Below are 25,108 nucleotides of genomic sequence, written 5' to 3'. Positions count from 1 at the left end.
CGGTCATGTGCCAGGCACATGAGGGGTACTATTGTAAATTTACTTATCCCTTTATAAAATAATTAGAAATTTAAAATTAAAAAAAAATAAATACATTTAAAAGGAATAAAACTCTCTCTCTCTCTCTCTCTCTCTCTCTCTCTCATCCACCACCACCACCACCACTCTCTCTCTCTCTCTCTCAACCTCCACACCACCTGCCGCATGTCTCTCCCCTCTCTATCGGCCGCCGCCAGCACCCCTTTCCTTCCATCAGAATCCCAACCCAAGTGCAGCCTGCCGGAACCCTAACCCCAAGTTCCGTGCAGAGTCTCCGGTGAGGCAATGGCCGACGAACCCGCTGTGTTTCCGACAAGTGTCGGGGTTTGTTACCCAAAAAGAATTATAATTTTTGCTTCTTATTGTTAAAGAAACCCTAATTGATTAACCCTATTGTGTTTTCGTTCAGATCTGGTTCGAAGCCCTAATCAACGCCGACATCATCTCTGTTGAGATCTAGTTCAAAGTCAAATTGAAGCCATAACCCAACCCATGAAGAGTTAGTGGTTAGATTTGGTTGTTTTACACCCCAGTCGCATGAAAATCGGCCAAACAATTGGCTTGGGGAATTTTCTTCAGATGTTTGGCGGCAACGGTTAACGATGGTGGTGGTGGTGGCACGGCAGTTGATGATAGCTGTGGTGGTGGCGGGTGACATGGTGGCTATGGTGGTGAGAGAGAAAGAAGATGAAAGAGAACAGATTGATGGAGCGTAGGGAAGAAATAAATATGTAAATGTACAATACTACCTTCATGTGCCTGGCACATGATCGAATTTAACGAGAAAAGTTAACTGGGTCAGGACCAAATGACATAATGTGATAGAGTTTTTGAGCATAAAGGATGTTTTATGCCATTAAGTTTGCGAAAGGACGTCTACTGAAAAAACGTGCAAACATAAAGGACTAGTTTTGATGTTTTGTCTTAAAACAACCTCACGCATCTGTACTTTGGCACTTATTGCTTTTCATTATTTTGTGGTTTACTGGTTGTGTTTTACTCATAAGTCAGACGAGTTTACTTTGGTCTTAAACAAACACACTTTTCGTTCATAATGCAAAGTGTAAATAGATAAGGTTTATATGAAACTTGATATCTGCTATATATTTTATCCAACACGTGTATCACACGGGTTATTAACCTATCTAACTATATATTAAAGTAACATGATTTTTCCATATGGCATCATTCTAAGGCTTCCAATGCCACATAGATGCCATGTGAGCAGTTTCCTATTTTATCATCTCTTCTTCTAAACATAATATAGAGCATGAACCCGTTTAGTTATGTTATAACACATGACCCAGTTTCTCTTCAAATACTACCATTTTCATATGAAAATAACACTTTGTAAAATTTTAAAAAATAAATTATTGTGTGATGCAAGTCTCGAACACAAGACCTCATGTTTCAAACTAAAGATGCTTACCAACTCCACTTAAGCAGTTATTGTGTTGGTTTTCATAACTTATAAATGATATATTGTTAATTTACTTATAATTAATACCAGAAAATCATTAAACAATTAAGTTAACATCCAATATTGTATTCAAAGAGGCTTTTAGAGATTTATTAATTGTAAAATTTTGTTTATCACTGTTAATATCATATGAATCTATAACATATGTTATCATGTATATTACAAAATTTAACTTTTTGTTATTTTTAACCACGTATCACACGGGCTCTATCCTAGTTTATTATACAAACAAAATTCAACATATTTGACGGATTTGAGATAAAAGTGGTGTTTTTGAAAATGAATTGGACTGACCGGACCAATCGGGCAAAAAAACCAAATGATAAAAAAACGGCCGTTTATTCGCAAACCCGAAAGACCCGCTTCGCTGGATAAAATTAAATATTTTTAGAACTAAGCAACCATACACAATAATTCATGCAATGGCTAATGACAAGTTTGATGACAAATGCATTTTATAGTAGTTGACTTCCTTATTAATTTTTTCCTTGAGAGCAATGTGGGATGGAATAATATAGTTTGCTTTTAACTTTAAGTGCCAAGTGATACAAAATGATCTAATTAGATGTCAAGTAGCACAACAACATTTTTATTTATTATAATGGTAGATGAAAACTTTTCATGCATTTGACCCGAATTAGCAAGTATGAGTCTCACTCCCATATGGCCCTTAAATGGGTTATAACGTCTCATTATATTAAAAATTAATCGTACCAAATATATGATATGAAAATACTATAAAATAGGAATGTACCAAAGATTAATATCTGTTCGTTAAGCTATTCTATTCATACTAATAACCTTGCGTCTATTCACACTGCATCGATCACATTTAGTAACAGATAGCACAACATCAAGGACTTTCCAACTTCAGTACCACACCTGAAAAGCACGTTTAAAATGGGTCAACTACAATAGTTGGTGAGATCACACATTTCAAGAAAACAAGTATGCGTAATCACGAGTCATAGTTTGTATATACCAGTGTTGTAAAAGTCGGATTCTAAGGCCGACTAGTCGGTCCTCGGACCCCTACCTTGGAGACTTTTTCCAAGTCGGTCTGGATTTGTCGGAGGCGGTCAAAGTCAGTCAAAAGTCGGACTAGTCGGGCTAGACGGTCAAAATTCGGGCTAGTCGGGCTAGGAATTTCTAAAAGTCGGACAAAAATTCGGGCTAGGCGATCAAAAGTCGGGCTAGGCGATCAAAAGTCAGGCTAGGCGGGCTAGGGTTCTCTAAAAGTCAATTAAAAGTCATTCAAAAGTTGCTGAGTCAGCTAGAGTACCCTTTTGACATGAATTATGTTTATTTTGACAAATATATAATGTCTAAAAATAATTTTCATTTTAATTACCATGTCCGAATACTCTCCGAGTACTCCGACTACTCCCAACTCCCCAGTTGGCCGCCTAGGGTCCGCCTAGCGACTTTTGCAATTATGCTAAGTATGTATGTTTATATGTGATGTAATTATGCTAAGCTACAGTGAAGCCTGGACTGTTTGTACATGCCGCGTGCCTCCATTTCTCACGCGCAATTAACCACTGTGGCCCCCCTTTCACCCACAATATGCCCCAAGTAGCCATGCCTAACACTACAGAGCTGATTTGTATGATTATGGACATGTGCAAACGGGATAAGGTCTCAGCAAACCGTGTTGGCCCCTTCTGGGTTTGTCAAACCAATAGTACTATTCACAAGCCACCGGCTCGAAGTTAATCACTGTGTTAGTGGGGACTTTCATGTGTTAGCACTTAGATAATTCACATCGTCATACGTTTAAGATATGTATATATATAAGCAAACATGCTTTTCACCCCAAAAGTTTGTAAAATAGTTCAGAAAGTGGGGTCATGAAACTAGGGATGAGCTAGGTACCGAACGGGTACCGACCGGTACCGAATCGGTACCATACCGATTTTTGCTCATCCCTACATGAAACTCACTGCTAGTAGAGATCCGGTACAGAGGTACAGTGTGAGCTCGCAGTTTGTTTTGACTTGTTATCACTAGTCCCTATAATGAATATTATAATAATATTAATATTATTATAATCTCAATACTAGAATGAGTTGTATATCTAATCTGGGTATAGTTGTTACGCCCAGAAAAGTGTCAATAGGCTTAGATTGTAATGTTGTTTAGTGTCTAATATTCAAAACCGAACTTGGCTTAGTTTCTCCGTTTCACCAGCTGGGCCAAGTTGATCGTTTATGCGTTTAGAAAACAGGTTGGGGGATGTAAGCTTAGGTAAATGTGCTGGTTGATAAAATGACTAAGTTATAAAGAAATATCACAAATTTGGAGTCTGGATTCGCTACGGGGCTCGTTTCCGTTTATTTAGTTTGGTTTGGAGAAAAACACACACACTTTACCCAATTTGTCCGGATTTCTCATAAAAAGTTTGTGTTTACTTAATTAATCCAAAAATATGGTTTTTGATCACTCTTGATGTTCTGATATTCCAACAGGTTCGTTAATCACGAACTCGTCGATTTTTGTCCAATTTGAATTTGTTTAATATTCAAATTAGCACAATTAATTATCCGTTAATCATTAACTATGAAAACTTAGTCACTTATCAATTAAAATATGTAGATTTTTATAAAATATTTTTGGAATTATTTACTTGTTTATTAATTTATAACAATTCATTTCCTATGCTATATTTAACCCAAAAATCGTTCGTTTATACCAAATAATTTCCAAAAAATCTGCCAAAATTCCTGAGTGATCAAAATACTTCCCAAAACAACCTATAAAAATTCCAGAAACTAACAACCTTCCCAGATACCCTTTTCGAGCAAAAAACGACTATGAAATCTCGAATAAACGCGAATCCGCAAAACATATTAAGATTTTTCCAAATGACCCAAAATTTCATATGTGATCATACTATACCAAATTTGAGTTCCCCACAAAATTTCATAAATTTACAAGCATTTTAGGTATTTTCCCAAATAAACATTCCAATTCGGTAATAAATTCACCAAATATTCTCGGATGGTCGAACAATTACCAAATTTGGACAGGGACTCAATAATATTGTCCCTGATGTCCCTGAAACATTTTATAACCTAACAATATGCACATCATAATCGAATCCTAAGAGCCCGTAATCGAGCAATTCGGCATTACCTTTGCGGTTTTTGTCCGTTTTTGCCCTCTTAATCAAGTTTCTGGGTCTGTGTGCTTCTGTGTAATCTAGATACAGGTCCTATATCACAAACCAAGCATGTTTTATCAATATGGAAGCCTTGGAACTTAGGGTTTCGGCTAGGGTGTTAAACCGAACTTTTGAACCGTAAAAACGTCGTTTAAGCCCTTTAATCCATGTTTATGGACAAAAAAGAATATGATTCTGATTTCTAACGATGTGTTTTGATCAAAACATGTTTTTGGATCATTTTTAGGATTTTTGTATGGTTAGGAATGATTTTTGGTAATCAAACTATGTTTATGTGATATTAAACATGTTTAAAACAAGTAAAAATTGATCAAAATAGATAAATACCTTAGATTTTGGTTAAGTGAGTGAAAGAGCAGCTAGGAACTTTGGTTTAACTTTTGAAAAAATATTCACAGAATATCCTAGCTTGCTTAGTATTTAAGAAACAAAAAATAATAATAAACAATGGGGTGGCGCACGGAATTGGGATGGCTCCCCTTGGCCCATTTGACTCATTTTTCTTGATTTACATGTCCGTACGTGAAATGCAGAGTTCAAATTTATTTCGGGTTTGGTTTTTGACGTGAAAGATATATCGGGTACGACAAACAATGCGAAAACGAATGTTTTTCGGCCAATTTCTTGTTAATTTAGAAAAACATACTATTGGTTTGTAAAAATCGAAAATATTTTCACGGATCGCTTTAAACATTCCGACTAAGTGTTTTATAAATCTTTTTCAGCTTAACGGATGATACCATGCTTATTTGGTAACTCACTTTCGCGTTTAAGTTCATGGCGGGTAGTTAAACGAGCATATTTTCATTTAACTGGTTTGCTATCGTACTAAGACCATAATACTAATATATTAGCTCATATTAAACGTATATCACTTATAGATGCTCCCCCCGGGATATCTGGTCATAACCAGGCCCGTTCGGTTATTCGTTCGTTCTTTACGTAATAAGCGGTTAATTGTTTAATCCGTGAATACACATTGAGGTGTACCTGGTTTTGCCTCAAATGTCACATTGAATCCTAACAAATCACACCCAAGTTGAATTTGAAGAACCCAACTAATCTCAACTTCCTCGAATTGTTTGGTTAATCAGATTTAATTGTAGGCGCATTGCTAAACCCATGTTTGAATTTAATAACAAAATGAAATTTAATGAAATTGGTCGATGGTGGGTTAGGGTTTACACAATGAAACTATGAAAGTAAGATGATGGTATACAAGCTGGGTATTGTGAAATGAAGAGGGGTAAATGGGTAATTTAATATAAAAAGGGGAAATATGTAATTAATTTGTTAGGAGGGGAGATATGTAATTTGATAGGTTTAGAACGGGTAAATATGTAAAAATCCCTTTTAAAAATAGAAGCGTGCAATAAGTTTATGACATTGTTTAGTGGTTTACTCATTTTAATTTTATCTGCTATATAAAAAGTCATCTTTAACAAATATAGGCCACAAAAAAATATCAAAAATCTATTGGGCTTAAAGCCGGTGTGCCGGTTTAAACCGGTATTTAAAAAAAACGATGATTCAATGCTCTAGCAAACCGCCTAAAAATACCGGGCTCTAAATACCGGCTACTTATTCGAAATCCGGTATAGCCGGTTTAACAGGCCGGTACGAACCGGTATTTAAAACATTGAGAACCTGTTTGTTTTTCCCCTCTAGATACCATTTATAGGATTTAATTTTACAAAACTACCAAAAGGCGAATGGATCCAATATTAAACTTATAATGATAAAACTCACTAAGTTTTACGTTGTCAAATATTGTTAGATGTCTAAGAAATAAATGCAACGATGCATCTTCATCAAAAATGTTAATTAATGATCCATCAGCCCATGCCCATCGCAGAACCCAAATTCAGTGTTTTTGAGGAACAACTAACGTGTGGTTTATGGTGGTGATTCCGCGGGCCCACTACCACACCAACTTATCTTAAAGTTGATAAACGAGAATATTAAATTTTATTTTTTGAATGGATAACGACAACTTTATTCATTATTCATGAGACAGCACACACAACGGTTAACTGCTTTTCATTATTCCTAGTTTCCTACTACCCAATCCCAATAATTATTCTACTCTCCCCCAATAACTAAATATCTTTTAATTTCCAACAAGTTGCTAAAAAGCTTCTGTTTTTTAATATATTTTCGATAATATCTTCTGATTTCGAAAAATAGTGGTGCAGAGGATTACATGAAACCGGAAAAAATCTGAAACCGAAAAGGCTAAATCAAAAAAATAACCGACGGGTTGGTTTTATGACACGGGTTGGGACATTATCGTAAATAGAAAATAATAAATGACACAATACATGCACATGATATCATATAAGTTTTCATTTTCTATAAAATCGAATTTATAGGTTTTCATTTTACATTTCCATTTCTGATATCAAAAAAATTTAAAAAAGAAACATATACAACGCAAATATTTTAGCTTGATGTGTATAATCAATTAGTTATTAATTAAGAAAATGATTTAGGTAGAATCAATATAAATATTGTGAATAGCGTTGTATTATTATCCGACTCACAAGGATAAAAAAAATCTCGGTATCGCCAAAATTCAAAATGGAAAGGGAAAAACCGAACCGAACCCAATCCAAAAACCGAAAAACAAAAATCGAATGGAATTTAAAAATTCAAAACCAAAGTTTCGTTTTTTATTCTGTTTTAGCCCAAAACCGATCCAAACTGAAATGCGCACATCCCTCTCAACATATTTAAAAATAAAATAAAAATAAAATAAGGATTATATCGTGTTAGTCAAAATGATAACAAATGACGTCAATTACAGAAAACACCCAAACAAACTATCAAATATATAACAACAAATAGACCATTGGGGGGTAATTGTGAAAGATTTTATTCTTGAACTTAAAGCACGGAAAGCTTGATATTAGCGGATGTGACGGGCTATTGACTGATTGATAGCCGACTTTTGAATAGTTTCTTCTTCTCATAAAAAACTTAACCTGTATCGATAAAGACATATAACCAATAAAAGGATATATATTGGTAGAAACTTTGAACCACAATTATATATGTGCCTAAGGTTGCACGGGACATTATCTTTTAATTAATCGTATCAATTCAATGGTTAAGATTATGACGATATAATTGTCAATAGAAAACAAATGAGAACATTTAAATAGAGAATCATAATCACACAACATTTAAGAACAAAGTGGCGCGCGTAAGGCACAATACACAATACATGCACATGATATCATGCCGTAAATAGAAAATGATAAATGACACAAGAATTTTGTGTGGCTTGATCCCAACGAGAGACCTACATCTACGGACTACAACTAGCTTATTTCAATAATACGATACAAAGAATACAATAACATGACACAATATATATAGAGAGATGAACAAGAAACATATATGAGCCCAAGCCTTTGTTCTCCTTGGTGCCAATTTGGGCCCGAAACCAAACTGGCCTAAAATCCCTCATAAATTCTAACAATAACTAGTTGTACATAGAGGTGCACAAACCGGGTATTTTTAGAAACCGGAACCAATAACAAAAGTCAAAAGCGGGTCAGGTAGGAAACGGTTCCGGGTATAGTCGGGTATTTGACCGGGTTTTTACCAGGTTTTTCGGATTTTTTTCGGGTAGGGTCAGGTTTTGACCGGATAGTTCTAGTTCCGGCGGGTCCAGGTTGGTTCTGGTTCCAAGAATGGCTCCAGGGAGAAATCCTCTACCAGATCGTACTCGCAGGTCGGGTACGGGTAGGAACCGGTTCTGGATCGGGTACACCAAGGGCTTGCATATCATGTATACCCATACACGATAAGACACGAGGACGAAACATATATACCTGTACACGACATGAAAACTTATCGTGTAAATGTGTCCCAAACCTAAACATGAACCTGTTAATACCAAATATACACGATAAGGCACGAACATGCCGGAGAATCGAAGAGGGGTTCGTCCATTCGGTGGCCGGTGGCGCCGCTTCAACTGCGAGGAGGCCGGAGAATCAGAGATGTGGAGAGGTAATGACTACCGGAGATGTGGAGGGAAATCACCTGGCTACCGGAGATCTAGAGGGCGGGAATTGGAGAAGGGTTTATGCGCCGTCTGCTTAATGTTGGATTGGAATTACGTGCGCCATGTTCAATTTTTTGGTATAAAAATTTAAGTAATCTATTTAGTGTATATAACATATTATATTATTATATATTTTTATCTATAAAAAATCTAATCAGGTACTAACGGGTACTTAACATGTAAACGAGTATTTTACCTGTTTAGACACGAAAATTAACAAGTCGATTTGTGTCTACTTGTTTAGTACACGAAACTTGTTAAAGTCATACCTGATACCTGTGAAAGTTGTGTAGGTTCGTGTCATGTATTCGTGTACCGTGTCTAAATTATCAGCCTTAGATTCACCAGGTCAGGTTTGGAACCGGGTATTATGTGCACCTCTAGTTGTACATAGTGCTAACTAAATAGTGAATAAGTGTTTGCATGATTCACTTATGTGTGAAATGCTAGAAAGTGTTTTAGTTTTGGATTATTTAGCAGTTTTAGTTGACACACATATAAACCAGATTCATAAATTTTGAGAATCTAGAAGGTATCAAATAGTTTGCATCTTCAGTTCATGATAAGTTGATATATAACAGATCATAAATTCAAAGAAACCACGTAATCATTGGTTTTACGGGTCAATATAGAATTAAAGTTCAAAATGATCTTTAAATTCTGTTTTGATAATATGCATATGTCAAAATCTCTAGAATATTGTCTTCTAGTATAGAATGAAAAAGTAACGACAGAAACTAGACGCTTTCTCAGTTTGGTTTGTTACTTCTAAAGTCTAAACTATATGTTTCGTATTTTTTAAATTATTGGATAGCATACTAAATCGTGTAGGTTTTACTATCGGATCAAAGCATTCCGTAAGTATACAAAATCATTAACTAAGAAAGAAAGTGTTCCTACAGAGAACCAGATGTTTTCTTTTTGTTTGTGAAATCGAAGTTATTTTATTGCATAATTATATTAGATGAATTTCATTATGTAGGAGTTGAACTATCTCAACATTCTATTAAACCGTTGCAACCCTTCGTGAAATGACACGCTAGTAAAGGTATAGCATACAACACTTACAGTGTTACTTTGCATTAAAGTCTTAATGTCATAGAGTTACCACCAATAACATTAAGTCACCATCAATAGCCATGTGTCACCAATAATCATTTCGCCATTGCTTACCATATGCTACTTACAAGTTACAAGATCACATTCGCCATTGATTCCAGTTCCAACTTATCTCAGTTTTCTCATGCAACTTTTTAACCATCTATATAAATGCGAAGCACTAATTTTCAACTGAAGCTTCTTTAAGATAAAATCCGAATCAAGGGTTCGGCATACCCCATAAAAAGAGAAGTTGACCAAGTATGTACTCCTAGGGCTATTCAAAAAGCTCGTGGCTCTAAACTCGCTCTAAAAAAGCTCGGAGAAAGCTCGCTCGAAATTGGCTCGATTGTAATCGAGCCGAGCCGAGCCTGAGCTAGCCCCGGCTCGACTCGAGCTCGCTCGATAGGCTCGAACTATTTTATTTTAATTTATTTTATATATACTAATATACATGCATTAATTATCTAGCCCAATTATTTAACACATGGCCTTTCTTTCTCAGCCCAATACAATTAAACAAAATACTCACAAATCCATAACCCTATCACCAATTGAAGAAACACTAACCGGACCCCGGGCAGATTACGGGTAACCTGGGGGTTGGAGAGCTGTTTCCCACGAGGGGTTAGACCCTTGGAAGATGGTTCTTCTGATAACCTGCAAAACAGACACCGTGAGCTCGTCACTGAGAAGGGGGGGGGTTCCTCCTTGTGACCACCCTCCGGCGTGAGAATCAGACTAGATTGCTCTTTAAATATAAAAGTATATTAAGAGATTGCTAGAGCAGATATCAGGTATATATGATAAGATAAGATGTTCATACCATTGGGGTATTTATAGCCGAAGGTAGGTTTCCAAGGGGTTTAGCCGGCCCAACACGCTACCAACTGTAACCTATGCACGTGCCCTGCCTGTGAGTGGTGGATAGGTAGCGGCTGACACAGAGCAGGCGTGTCGTGCACTCTTCCTCTTCTGCCAACTACAGGCTAGGCACGTGGTATGGCAGGAGTTGGTGGGTAGGCGGCGGCTATTGGTCACAGTGCTGTGGCGTGCTGTCTGCCATGCTGCTGTCAGTGAGCTGTCGCATTCTTGGTCAGATCTTTTGTCTGTACCTCGTCAGGTATCACACAAAAGATCCTCCATCATACGGACTGGCTCATTTAGGCGGGAGTTTTCCCCCTCCCGCCTTTGCTCATTCCTTCAGGTGACACTGGGGAGAGTTAAGTGCCTTGTGCGTGTAGCCATGCTGCGCGGGTGGCCTTCCCTAATGGCTTGTATCCGAGGCTGCGGGGACAGGCGGAGTCCTTCACCATTGGGAGGCATTTCCTGCGGGACCAGCTTGCGTACTGCGCGTAAGGACGTTACGTCTCTGAGCATGGTTGATCCTGCGGATCCAGTTGGTCTCTGCGCAGACGTCCCTGTTTAAGGTGAGTCTTGCGGGTCCAACTGGGCTCTGCGCAGACGTCCCTGTTTAAGGTGAGTCTTGCGGGGAGGAAGATGGTCCCGCGCGGATGGGTACTCGTGCTCTGGACGAGAACGAGTTGCCCATCTTAGAGCAGACCGCGGGTCGGTTCGTGGAGGTTTACCCGCCAGGCCAAGAGATCCTGAGCCACCGACGGCCAGGTAAGCCTATCTTCTACCCTGAACCTCTCAATGCGGGGAAGAGGTAGGTCCCAGCAGAGCCCAGTTGGACCCGCAAGACTCACCTTAAACAGGGACGTCTGCGCAGAGACCAACTGGATCCGCAGGACCAACCATGCTCAGAGACGTAACGTCCTTACGCGCAGTACGCAAGCTGGTCCCGCAGGAAATGCCTCCCAATGGTGAAGGACTCCGCCTGTCCCCGCAGCCTCGGATACAAGCCATTAGGGAAGGCCACCCGCGCAGCATGGCTACACGCACAAGGCACTTAACTCTCCCCAGTGTCACCTGAAGGAATGAGCAAAGGCGGGAGGGGGAAAACTCCCGCCTAAATGAGCCAGTCCGTATGATGGAGGATCTTTTGTGTGATACCTGACGAGGTACAGACAAAAGATCTGACCAAGAATGCGACAGCTCACTGACAGCAGCATGGCAGACAGCACGCCACAGCACTGTGACCAATAGCCGCCGCCTACCCACCAACTCCTGCCATACCACGTGCCTAGCCTGTAGTTGGCAGAAGAGGAAGAGTGCACGACACGCCTGCTCTGTGTCAGCCGCTACCTATCCACCACTCACAGGCAGGGCACGTGCATAGGTTACAGTTGGTAGCGTGTTGGGCCGGCTAAACCCCTTGGAAACCTACCTTCGGCTATTAATACCCCAATGGTATGAACATCTTATCTTATCATATATACCTGATATCTGCTCTAGCAATCTCTTAATATACTTTTATATTTAAAGAGCAATCTAGTCTGATTCTCACGCCGGAGGGTGGTCACAAGGAGGAACCCCCCCCTTCTCAGTGACGAGCTCACGGTGTCTGTTTTGCAGGTTATCAGAAGAACCATCTTCCAAGGGTCTAACCCCTCGTGGGAAACAGCTCTCCAACCCCCAGGTTACCCGTAATCTGCCCGGGGTCCGGTTAGTGTTTCTTCATTGGCGCCATCCGTGCATAAAGCTAGAACTTCATTTTTCTCCAGTTTTTTCAAACTTCTAGAAAGATGGTTAAAGAAACTCCGGTAACCACAACCCCAGCTACTGGAGGGAATACCGACAACACAGTTTTTACAAACACTACCCCGGTTACCCAAGCCGGGGCAAGTGAAGTAAATTTTACGAACACTACCCCAGTTACCCAAGCTGGGGCAAGTGCAGTAAATAATCGCCCACTGGGACTCACCGATACCCAGTTTGAAAAACGAACAAGACTCCCCCGCCAAACTCTCGATGAAGTTAAGGCATGGGCGGAGGCACGACAAAAGGAATTCCAAGCTGAGTTGGACGAACGCTTGCGTTCCGTCCAACAGGCCGACGAATTCGAAGAATACTTGGACAATGACTCGGAGGAATCCGACTCCGACGCGAACCCTCGCCATAGGGCAAAAGGGAAGCGTAAGGAAACGGACTCCCAACCGAGAAGGCATTTTGGACAAGCCTTCAAACCAAAAAGCACAGGTGGAAGTTCACGAGACTTCTCCAAAACGTTCAGACCGAACGTTGCAAATGCGGGAACGTCCAAATTTGCAAGGGACATTGCGGAAGCAATTGCCCCAAAAAGTGCCAAACAAATGCCCAACATAGGCACTTATGATGGTATGTCCGACCCAGACGACCATTTGAACAGGTTCATAGCAGGGGCAACCGTCAGCAACTGGACGGAACCCACGTGGTGTTACATGTTTCAAATGACGCTGGTGGGGGCTGCTAGGGTTTGGTTTGATCGTTTACCGGTTAACCACATTTACGACTGGGCAGACTTCCAGCAGAAGTTTAGCCAACACTTCAGCCAGCAGCGAAAGTATACCGAGGAGCAATGGACAATCCTCAAATGCATACGGGAAGAAGATGAATCTCTGCCAAACTTCATCACTCGCTTCAACTCAAAGAAGTTAAGTTTGGGCAATATCAGCGAGGATCTTGTTCGCGCAGCCTTCATCCAGGGCGCGCAGGACCCAGAGCTTATCCGCACCCTAACGGGTAAAGATGGAATGCCATCCACATGGGATGGCATCATGACAGCAGCCAAACGCTATGCGGAAACGGAGAAGCAACTGGGTAGAGACCTTCCGCAGAGCACAAACCTTTACACCCAGAGGACGAGAGAGGACAACGTCCTCACCGCCCGATTGAACAAAAAACGGAAGCAAGGCATTTGGCAGTCAAGGGTAAACTTTGACACCTCATCCGGCTTACAGCACCGATTGGGTGAAAGGGATAATGTAAAGCTGCACCGGAACTCCAGATGGACGCCACTTACCAAAAGCGTCACTGACATATTTGCTACTGAAGAGCTCCCATGGCCAAAGCCTCCAGTAATCCGACATCGTCACGATGCTGATCGGAGCAAGTACTGTGACTATCACAGAACAAAAGGCCACAACACTGAAGAATGCATAGACGTAAAAGACATGGTCGAAACATTCGTCAGAGATGGGACGCTCGCACACCTCGTGGCGAAATAAAAGATAAGCAGGCAGGCAGGTGCGTGTGGAACCATGGCTGGGGTAAACACGAATAAAAAATCAGCTTCAATATGGAGACTACATGCTGCGTAAAGAACGAGATCCCGAAACAGGTGCGTGTCGGCTCGATGGCACTCCTGTCCCAACATGGAAGGGAGTTCAATTACACAGTTTGCATGTAATCAATTCCAATTTGTACAGAAAAGGCCAAGAGCCACTTCTAATGGAAATGATTCTCTTTCAAACGTCGAAGCTGATGATTTACATTTATACTTTTGTACACACTAATATGCCGGTTTTCACCGCATAATTACAAAAAACGTCATTGCATGGGAAGGCGGTCCTACCCGCACGAACCCAAAAAGCATGATAAACCTTCACGCAGGTCAGTTGAAGGGGAAAAAAGTTACCATATGAAAGTGCTGGTCTATCCGCATGAATCATTCGAGGGAACTGCACCAACCTATCAACAACCGCGCGTGGGACGGTTCAAAATTCTTAAGAGGAAAAGGTAAACCTATACACAGGTCAGATATGGGTAAAGTTATGCCATCCTACTAAGTGCAAGTGACGGGTCTACCCGCACAATCACGAAAGAGGAAGCAAAATTTCACACCTATTATCAGCCACGTTCAAAGGTTAACTTATCCTCAACAGGCAAACCTTCACGCAGGTCAGTTGAAGGAGAAGAGTTCAATTATTCCATTAAATGAAAGTGCCGGTCTATCCGCATGAATCATGAAAGGAAAATGAACACTAACCTATCAACAACCGCGCGTCGAACGGTTAAAACTATCCAACACTGGTGACGGCATTCACATTACGTGAAGTCGTTGCGTGGGAAGGCGGTCTTACCCGCACGAGCCCAATAACGTGGCAAACCTTCACGCAGGTCAGTTGAAGGAGAAGAGTTCAATTATTCCATTAAATGAAAGTGCCGGTCTATCCGCATGAATCATGAAAGGAAAATGAACACTAACCCATCGACAACCGCGCGTCGAACGGTTCAAAACAAAATTCTTAAAAAGGTAAGAAAAACCTACACGCAGGTCAGGTATGGGTAAAGTTTTGCCATCCTACTAAGTGCAAGTGACGGTTCTACCCGCGCAATCACGAAAGAGGAAGCAAAACTTCACCTGTTATCAACCACGTTCAAAGGTTAACTTATCCTCAAAAAGTAAGAAAAACCATCCTACCAAGTGCAAGTGACGGTTCTACCCGCACAATCACGAAGGAGGAAGCGAAACTTTAACCCACTATCAACCACGTTCAAAGGTTCTTATTCTAAACACTTGGAAAATTGCTATTTTAAACTAAGTATGCAAGTCATAAGTTTATAAAGCAAAGAATCCAATGAAAGGAATAACAATCGTATATTTAAATGATATATTACAACAGTGGCCGGGTAACTACCCGCCTAAAAGAAATCTATACAAAGCTAAGTCTATCCTAGCAGTGGGAAGGGATCTTCAGGATCAGGCTTCAGGGCCACCTCCGCTTGGACCAGCACCGTCAGAGAGCGGCTGCCCAAGGAAAGCCTTAAGGATGTTTAGCCCATCATCAGCAGCAGCAGCTTCATTCACCTTCTCCACCACTGGATGCGGGAAGGTAGCGTACTGGTTCACAGCTTGGTCATAAGCAACTTCAGTATTAACATTGAATAAAGGGAAGTTGGAGGGCGGAAAGCCTCTCTCAGCAAACCCTAGACCAAGCAGGAAGCCAGTCTTCTCCCCATCCTCATGAGAAGCGTTGAGGGCTGCGCTCATCGCATCGTCATAAGAGGTCTCAGAAAGGACCCGACGCACAACCTACAAAAGAATACAAGTTAGAACATTTTCTAATTACGAGCGGAAAGCGTAAAGAAAAAGATAAAGATACCTGAGGCAACGCTTCTCGAAGCAGCCATTGGAGGGTAGCTTGACTTTCTTTGTAAGCACGTTCGGCTCCGCTTTTATCAAGGTTGGCAAGTTGAACTTCCTTGGCGGCAGCCTCTTCGACGCTTTTGAGTTTCCTTTCAGTGCGGTCAAGCACCCCCCTCTGGTCAAGGATCTCCTGCAGCTTCTTGGCATCTTCCATTGCCAAGGCGTCATGAGCATGCTGAAGAGCCTTTAATTTGCATTTAAGCTGCTCATTGTCTTCGCGAAGCGGCTCAGCAACAGCTTCAGCCTTGGCAGCCCTCTCAGTTGAGTTTCGCGCAGTCTCCTTAGCCAGCCGAAGCTGTTCATTCACAGCTTGGGCAGCCTTGGAGCGGGCCTCGAGTCGCGCCTGGACTTCAACCTCGAGGGCCTTGAATGCTCTCTCCTTCTCGGCGGGCGGCAGCGGCCAACTGCCGGTTCTCCTCCCGCAGAGCCCGCGTCTCAGATATTTCTTTGGCGCGAGCTGCTTTTAACTTGTCGTTTTCACGACAAAGCAGCTCGACGCGGGGCTGCATCCGGGCTTGGAGAACCCGAAGCTCATTGGTTAGCCTACCCTCCTGGTAGCTAGCCATGGCTTCCCCCAACGCACCATGAGGAGCAGCGTGGCGAGCCCAATCCACGCACTCCACAGGGGTGCGAAGGGTTGTTCCTCGGCGTATGTTCCATCTTGGAACATACACTTCATTGGAATCCGACACTGCAAAAGAAACAAAGGCAGTTAGGAAAAGATGACAAAAATATACAAAGGAAAAAGAACCCTACGTACCTGTAGGGTCAATAACAGGCCGATAGCCGCCAAACCCATCACCTGAACCTAAAGGAAATCCATCCAACAGGTCAGGCAGATGGGAAGGTGGCATAGATCGGCGGGAAGCCCGGCGCGTACCTGATGGTCCGGCCGTCGGTGCCGGTGGCGCAGGTATAGTGGCAGCCGCTGTGGTAGCCATTGTTGGCGTCGCCTTCTCAGCAACAGTAACCGCCGGCTCCGTGAAAGATGCTGTAAAAATTGCACTCACGGCCGACGGAGACACCTTCTCAGCTGGAACAGCCTCAGGAAGGCTGGAACCAACGGAAGCAGGCGCAGACGCCTGGGTCGACGCCTCGGGAAGGCTGACCGAGCCTTCCCTCATTGGCGGGGGAATACTTGCTCCAACTCCACCCTGGAATGCGTCAACATCCACACCTGCACAAGCAAAAGTGTTAGAAAAATTTATTTGAAACAACAAATCTAGACAAGAATTATGGGGGTACTTACGGGGTTTCTTGAGCTTGAACGTACGGACGAGCGGGGGCGAACCCGATGGAGCCGGCCTCTTGACACCGGTAACCGTCGTCGTCGCTGCCTCCCCGGAGGTAACAGCTACACCCTCCGGAGCGGTGGTCTCCTCACCACCGGGCTTCCCCGCCACCTCTGCACTATCTGACTCCGAGTCAGATAGGACTACCGGGTCGGCCGTAGAGGCCACCTTCTCCTTGCCTTTCCCGACGGCAGCCTTTTTCTTCCGCACCAGTGGAGGACCTTCTGCGGATTCCTCAGAAGAAGAAATGTCAACTCCAGCAGCAGGCACAGCATTGAGAGGTTCAGGGTAGAAGATAGGCTTACCTGGCCGTCGGTGGCTCAGGATCTCTTGGCCTGGCGGGTAAACCTCCACGAACCGACCCGCGGTCTGCTCTAAGATGGGCAACTCGTTCTCGTCCAGAGCACGAGTACCCATCCGCGCGGGACCATCTTCCTCCCGCGGGTTCAGGAGCGACTGAAGATCGTTCCCCTCTGAAATCAACAAGAAAGTTAGAAAAAATCGAAGTCAGCAAAATGAAACAAGACGTACCATAAGGGACAGAGTTCGAACCATATTCAAGGACGATCGGAACCTTATCCGCATTCGCCGCCTTCCACACCCGGCTCATCCCCAGCATCACCATCGCCGACTCCGGAAAACGGAAAACCGGGGACTGGACCCGGGATATCTTCGAGAACCATTCCGCCTCCTCGTAGTTGAGGGCGGGAAGGTTCGGAAGCGCCTGGCCATTCTTGAACTTCATGGCGATGGGGATGGCGGCGAGCGGATATGAAGAAGAACTCTCTTCTCCATGAGCGAAGACTCCGCTCGGTGGTACAAATCTTTAAACCCTTGATACGGGTTGTAAGAGTGTACCACCCCTGGATGCACCTCCAAGTGTAGAAGGTCATCAGACGGTCAACGAGGGGCTCAAGGCCCAGTATCCGGCACACCCACTCAAAGTGCCGGACCTTGGCAATGGCCATGGGGTGCACCTCTGTCAGGTGCACACCGTGCCTCTCCAGGACACGGTACACAAACTTTGTCAACGGAAACCGAAGGTTTCCGTAGACAAAGAATGCAGCATAAACCCCGATCTTGCCACTAGGGGCATCGTACACAGTATGGTGGGGTTCAGGAAACTCAGGCTCGAGAGACTCGAGCATGAACTTCCTGACGATATACTGGTACAGATCGACAGGAAGAGAGCACTGGCATTCGCCAGCAGTCTTCTGGTCATCAGCATCATGAGAAGACATGGTGGAAGAAAGATGAAAAGAGATTTCAGGGTAATGCTTTACTGAACAGAAAAATTCGCCGGAAATTACTTGAGAAGAAGAGATGAAAGTGAAAAGTGTGAATTGCAAATAACCCTCTCCCCCTTTATATAGTAATCGCAATTAATGCGATGAATTTAATACGGAAGAGAGAGAAATCAAAGGTGCAATGAAACTATGACGCGTGGCAAAAGCAAGCTGGCAACATCTGTCACAAGGACGTATGCCAGAGATTTCGCGGCTACGCGCCCGAAATCCCGTGCCCACGCGCCTGAAAAAGCAACTGGAATGACCATGTTCTGTCACGTCACCATAACTCCCTGCACGTCCTGACACAGTCAGAAGAAACCGTCGCACGACGTTTCAGAGGTTTGGACTTATCTTTTCACCAACTCTTCGAATTTCAAAATTCAAAATTCGAAAATATTAAAAAGTAAGCGGGAAAATACCCCTTGGCAAGCAAGTAACCGTAAGACGGATGCGGGTACAGTGTAAAGGCAAAACCCTTCACATACCTAGCACCCGCAGGGAATTGAAGCCAAATAAACCTTGGCAAACAAATAACCGTAAGTCGGCTGTGGGTACAGTGTTAAGGCAAAACCCTTCACATACCTAACACCCGCAGGGAATTGAAGCCAAGAACCTTGGTGAACAAGTAACCGTAAGACGGATGCGGGTACAGTGTTAAGGCAAAACCCTTCACATACCTAGCACCCGCAGGGAATTGAAGCCAAGTACCTCGGCAACCAAGTAACTATAAGACGGGTGCGGGTACAGTGTAAAGGCAAAACCCTTCACATACCTAGCACCCGCAGGGAATTGACGCCAGGAATACCTTGGAAGTAAAGTAACCGTAAGACGAGCACAGGTACAGTGTTAAGGCAAAACCCTTCACATACCTAGCGCTCCGCTGGGAATTGAAACCAAGAAGGATCTTCTGGGCAATGCTTGCGGAAACGGAAATAACATCCCCGCATAGCGGGAACGTCGAGAACTACGTTGTTTGAAGCTCCAAGATGGAATTGGTGGTCTTAACATAATTGATCACTATGTTCAAAACTACCAAAACCTCATGGAAAATACATACAACTGGGACTCAATGCTCCTGACTTGCGAGGAGGTTACAGACCTACCCGCATCATACCCAAAGACCAAGCAGGAAACTCGGGCATTTCTGCAAGTGACAAGGACTTCCGCGGAAAGAATCCCCATGGAAAACCTTACAAAACCCTTTTCAAAACTCTTTGCTCAAGTCCAAAAGTTCACCTCATTTTATTAAACACTCATGAGAAGAACATTGGACTGGGGGGACTTGAAGAGGTAGGTCCCAGCAGAGCCCAGTTGGACCCGCAAGACTCACCTTAAACAGGGACGTCTGCGCAGAGACCAACTGGATCCGCAGGACCAACCATGCTCAGAGACGTAACGTCCTTACGCGCAGTACGCAAGCTGGTCCCGCAGGAAATGCCTCCCAATGGTGAAGGACTCCGCCTGTCCCCGCAGCCTCGGATACAAGCCATTAGGGAAGGCCACCCGCGCAGCATGGCTACACGCACAAGGCACTTAACTCTCCCCAGTGTCACCTGAAGGAATGAGCAAAGGCGGGAGGGGGAAAACTCCCGCCTAAATGAGCCAGTCCGTATGATGGAGGATCTTTTGTGTGATACCTGACGAGGTACAGACAAAAGATCTGACCAAGAATGCGACAGCTCACTGACAGCAGCATGGCAGACAGCACGCCACAGCACTGTGACCAATAGCCGCCGCCTACCCACCAACTCCTGCCATACCACGTGCCTAGCCTGTAGTTGGCAGAAGAGGAAGAGTGCACGACACGCCTGCTCTGTGTCAGCCGCTACCTATCCACCACTCACAGGCAGGGCACGTGCATAGGTTACAGTTGGTAGCGTGTTGGGCCGGCTAAACCCCTTGGAAACCTACCTTCGGCTATTAATACCCCAATGGTATGAACATCTTATCTTATCATATATACCTGATATCTGCTCTAGCAATCTCTTAATATACTTTTATATTTAAAGAGCAATCTAGTCTGATTCTCACGCCGGAGGGTGGTCACAAGGAGGAACCCCCCCCCTTCTCAGTGACGAGCTCACGGTGTCTGTTTTGCAGGTTATCAGAAGAACCATCTTCCAAGGGTCTAACCCCTCGTGGGAAACAGCTCTCCAACCCCCAGGTTACCCGTAATCTGCCCGGGGTCCGGTTAGTGTTTCTTCACCAATTAACCACCGTTGCATATCTGCTCCTTCAAACTTCAACCCTAATCTCACATTCTCACGCCGCTATGTAACATCGAACAACCCACAGCCACTCCGTCACCACTCAATTAGTGCTGTCCGGGCTCGGCTCAGTTCGTGAACAGGCCTACGTACTCCACACCTCTCGAATCATGCAAAGAATAATCAGATATTTATTTTAAATAAATAAATAATACGGATCCAACTTATCGAATCTGTAAATGAGTAAGCCAACTGCTTTTACAAAGGGTCCAAAACCAATCAAATGGATACAAAAATAAACGATTTTTTACATATATAGACACACCAATGCCAGTCTGCCACACCGACTCCTACGGACTCACATGACCCATAAATGTATGGACATCATCAATTTAATTAACGGATAATCCCAAAACCATTTTATTACACTACATAAATTCCACGTCAGCACCATCGTTTTTTCGCATCTATATAATAAGCCAACCCCTTATCCAATTCATCTCACCACTCACAATATTATTATTATTATTTCTCACAAATCCCAAACTATGTCGTTTTCAACTTCATCCTGCTTCTTCACATCCCCAAATTTCTCCGGCAACCAACCGCCGTCAACGCCGTCAACCGCCGTCAAATACCCAAAACCCAGTTCACTATACGACGTACTGGGTGTGCAAATCGGAGCTGATACGGTGGAGATCAAGGCGGCGTACCGGAAACTGGCCAGAACGTTGCATCCGGACGTCTGTGATTCCTCAGGCGATGAGTTTATGAAGGTGCATTCGGCGTATGCTACGTTGTCGGATCCGGGTAAACGGGTGGATTATGATCGGAGTTTGTTTGTGAGACAGAAAATGGGTGTTCGGAGTACGGGTCCGGCGGGATATGGTGGGTACAGTGGCCGGAGATGGGAGACTGATCAGTGTTGGTAGTTAGTTGTGGATTGTTTTGTATATATGTAGCTAATTAGCTAAATATATTACGGGGGAAATTAACATATAAATTAAAAAGAACATGTTAACAGTGTAAATTAAGTAGTGTAGTTATTTAACTAACTATGTTGTATTTATAATTACACTACTTAATTTACGCAGTTAGTATGTTAATTTAATTTGTATTTGATTAAAACCTGTATATTATTAGTTTTAAAAGTTCAAAAAGTGAATGATGTGCCAATTATTAACTTTGGCTAATCTTTCAAAGCCACGTTATTATTTTATTGAATATATATTGTAGATTTCTAGATCATAGCATTTTCTTTTTCTTTTATTTTATTTTTTCATTAAATAGTTTCTTCTTAATAGAATGGGTGACTTTAATTATCGGTTATCAGATTTATTGTTATTATAATTTAATTTAGTAATATGGTGAAATAAGTACGGATCAGGTTTCGGTATCTAAGAAATGACGTGGAACCACCCGTTGGTCGGGGCAGGTTTGCGTGTGGAGGGTACACTCCAAGGGCCCGTTTTGACGAGCGGGTGGGACATGATTGGGATGCTAAATTTGAAAACGAAAAACAAATTATGTAAAGTGGATTTTTGTTGGGTATTAACCCAACAAAAAGATGGATGGAAATGTTGTTATTGATCATCGATGCTAACTGAAATCAGCAACTTGATTTATGTTGGCGAGTGTTATAACTTATAAGTGGTAAGTTACTACTGATCACTAGCAACTTGGTATGCGGTTGTAACTAATGGTTAGCGGCAATTGGCATTAGCAGCACTCGTGTTGATGGGTTTTTGCTAATAATTTATCCACCGATGCAACTATATAACTACTAACAGTTATAACCATTAACTATCATACGTTTTCATGTAGAGTTATAGATTGTTACAAAGATTCCAACTAAAAAGGAAGGTGTTTGGTTTATTTTATAGTGCTTTGTTTGTCATAATAAACTTCATATTCACTCTTCGATTTCTCTTCATATTATATGATTGAATAACATTCAGAAAGTGATTGCAACACAATTTAAAGAGATATCCAAACCCTGTAAGTTATAAAACCCACATGTTCTAGTCCGGCCAACAAAGGGGAACCTTCCGTGCTTGATAGAAACATACTTACACAGTTACACATTCTTATTTTCGTGCTCGAGATTTATACCTTAAAACTCCAGTGTTTCTCTTATATTATCCTAACGTTATTTCTTATAACCCAAGATATTTTAAAAAAATCAAATAAGTATATTAGAAATCGTATAAGACACTATTCTAGTAGTTATCACAATTATTACTTGGATTATTTGGGTGATAAAAACAAATTCTCCAACAATAACCAAGTTGCATCTAAATGGACGTATCTTACTATATGAGGCTAATAAATGGTCAAATAATAGATGAGGCCCATGGGACCACTATAATATCAACAGCTCTTAGTTTTTAAAATTAATTAATTGGATGTCGATCATGTGACATGTCGGCCAGATACAATTTTACAAGACAAAATGAACCTTCTTGTTGAGTTGAAGCACATCCGTCTCAGTTACAGGGCTCGGCCGTTGTTTAGAGCACGTCTCGATAAAAGCCTGAAATCTTTTTTAAAACGAGCTGAAAATTGTTGATAAGAAATCATAAGGACCAAAAATTTGAACAAGTCTATTAAACATTAAAAAATTTAATAAAATGTTATCGGGCCTGGGTCTAGTAATGAGGTAAATCAGTAATGGGCAATCCGTTTTGATAAGCAAAAATGATACTCATATTAAACACTAAAAATCTCAGAGACAACCCACTTGGAGCAATGTAATAGAAATATGGCCGGGTAGTTCAAATAGTTTTTGGAATGTTTGGGATTATATTTACAATTTACAAACTAACTATCTTATTAGTTTGATTTTAAATAACCTATAAACTGTGAATTAAATTGATTATGCGATTATTTTAGGCTTAGGATCCTCATACAACATTTTAGATCCTCACGCATCATTTTTTGTCCATACGGCTCGTATAGGGTTATACGGGCCATATAAAACCTGAGTCGTGTCAGTTTGTGTCGGACGTTGTCGGTCATTGTTTGTAGTGCCTCGTATAGGCATATATTGGCTATATAGGCTATATTGGCCGTATAGGGCTATACGGGCCATATATGCAATTTTTTGTACACAAATTTGGATGACTATATTTTTATGTGATTTATGACTTTAACATCCTATATTTATGAAGCCATCATCCAGACTTGCACCATAATTTTTTAGCAATTTTAGCCGCTCTCTTTTTCAACTCTTTTCATGTTTTGTTTCACTTATATAGAATTATGTTTTATATTAAAAGACTGAATAATATAATAGAATAAATTGTCTATTAAATTTACATAAAATGTTTGGCTAAGTAATTTGTAGTTGTACCTCGAGAACCTTCCTTTAAGATTATATTATATACACAATAATTAATTAACAATTAAGCAAACAACACAACATTTGCCAAAACAACATACTGATAAACATCTGGTCCACATATATAAAATAAGTTTTCTATATGGTGGTCGTATAGACCTATACGGTCCGTATAGAGGTTTTATGGTGTACCAGGTGCTATACGAGCAATTAAATGCTTGTACAGCTCGTATAGGTCTATACGGTCGTATAGGCTGCAAAAAACTGTTTTTTTTTTTGTTCCCCTCCATACAATTGTCAGTCAAGTGTAGCCTATACGGACCGTATAGACCTATACGAGCCGTATAAGCATGTCAAGTCAGCTTGGGATGGTGTATGAGGATCACGTCCCTTGTTTTACTATAAAATAATTAATTTAAAATATTATTTCAATTCACACAAATCTCATAGATATACCATCCTAAAAACCTTCTAATTGCCTCAATAATATCACATTATTTACACACACAAAAAATAAAAATAAATAAAATCTTGAAAGTTTCAACCGTTCCAGAAGGACAGTATAGATAGTATTGCAAGTGTCACCAATTGGGCCACTGTTGATAATTTGATATCGTATGTGGATGAGAATCATCACTCGTGTTAATAAGATAAAAACACAAAATTCATATGTCACATATATTATGACTCATACTAGAGCAACTTTATATATATGATCATATCTTACACGTCACACGATTGTGTATCAACTTGTATTCACATGTAATCATTTTCCTTTCATGATAGGATAGAAACTAATGTTACAAGTTTATCATGTGTATGGTGAAGTGATGTCTATTATAAGTCAATTTAACCCAACTTAACGGAATAATTTTACCTCCATCCATGTTAAGGACTAAACTTGTTACCTCTTGCAAAAGTTTGGACCGTTGGTATAATTTCCCAAAGTTTGTAACCAAAAGTGAAATCTTGGCAAACCACATGAACCATTCATGTACTTTATTCAATTTATAATCAACCTGATTCACATAATTGAACAAATACATACACACGCAAGTAGCGCATAATACAAA

The 25,108-nt window shown here is 41.6% G+C and overlaps 1 pseudogene; it reads left to right on the top strand.

Annotated features, from left to right (window-relative positions):
* The first annotated feature begins 21,243 nt into the window (after positions 1 to 21,243).
* On the top strand, positions 21,244 to 21,627 carry LOC143607613 (chaperone protein dnaJ 11, chloroplastic pseudogene; annotated as a pseudogene).
* The last annotated feature ends 3,481 nt before the right edge of the window (positions 21,628 to 25,108 follow it).

The sequence above is a fragment of the Bidens hawaiensis genome, unplaced genomic scaffold, assembly GCF_021521415.1.
Source record: "Bidens hawaiensis isolate Kalapana, Puna unplaced genomic scaffold, B.hawaiensis_p1.1 tig00084136_1, whole genome shotgun sequence".
Classification (NCBI taxonomy): domain Eukaryota; kingdom Viridiplantae; phylum Streptophyta; class Magnoliopsida; order Asterales; family Asteraceae; genus Bidens; species Bidens hawaiensis.
This window is presented reverse-complemented; position numbering and strand designations above follow the sequence as displayed.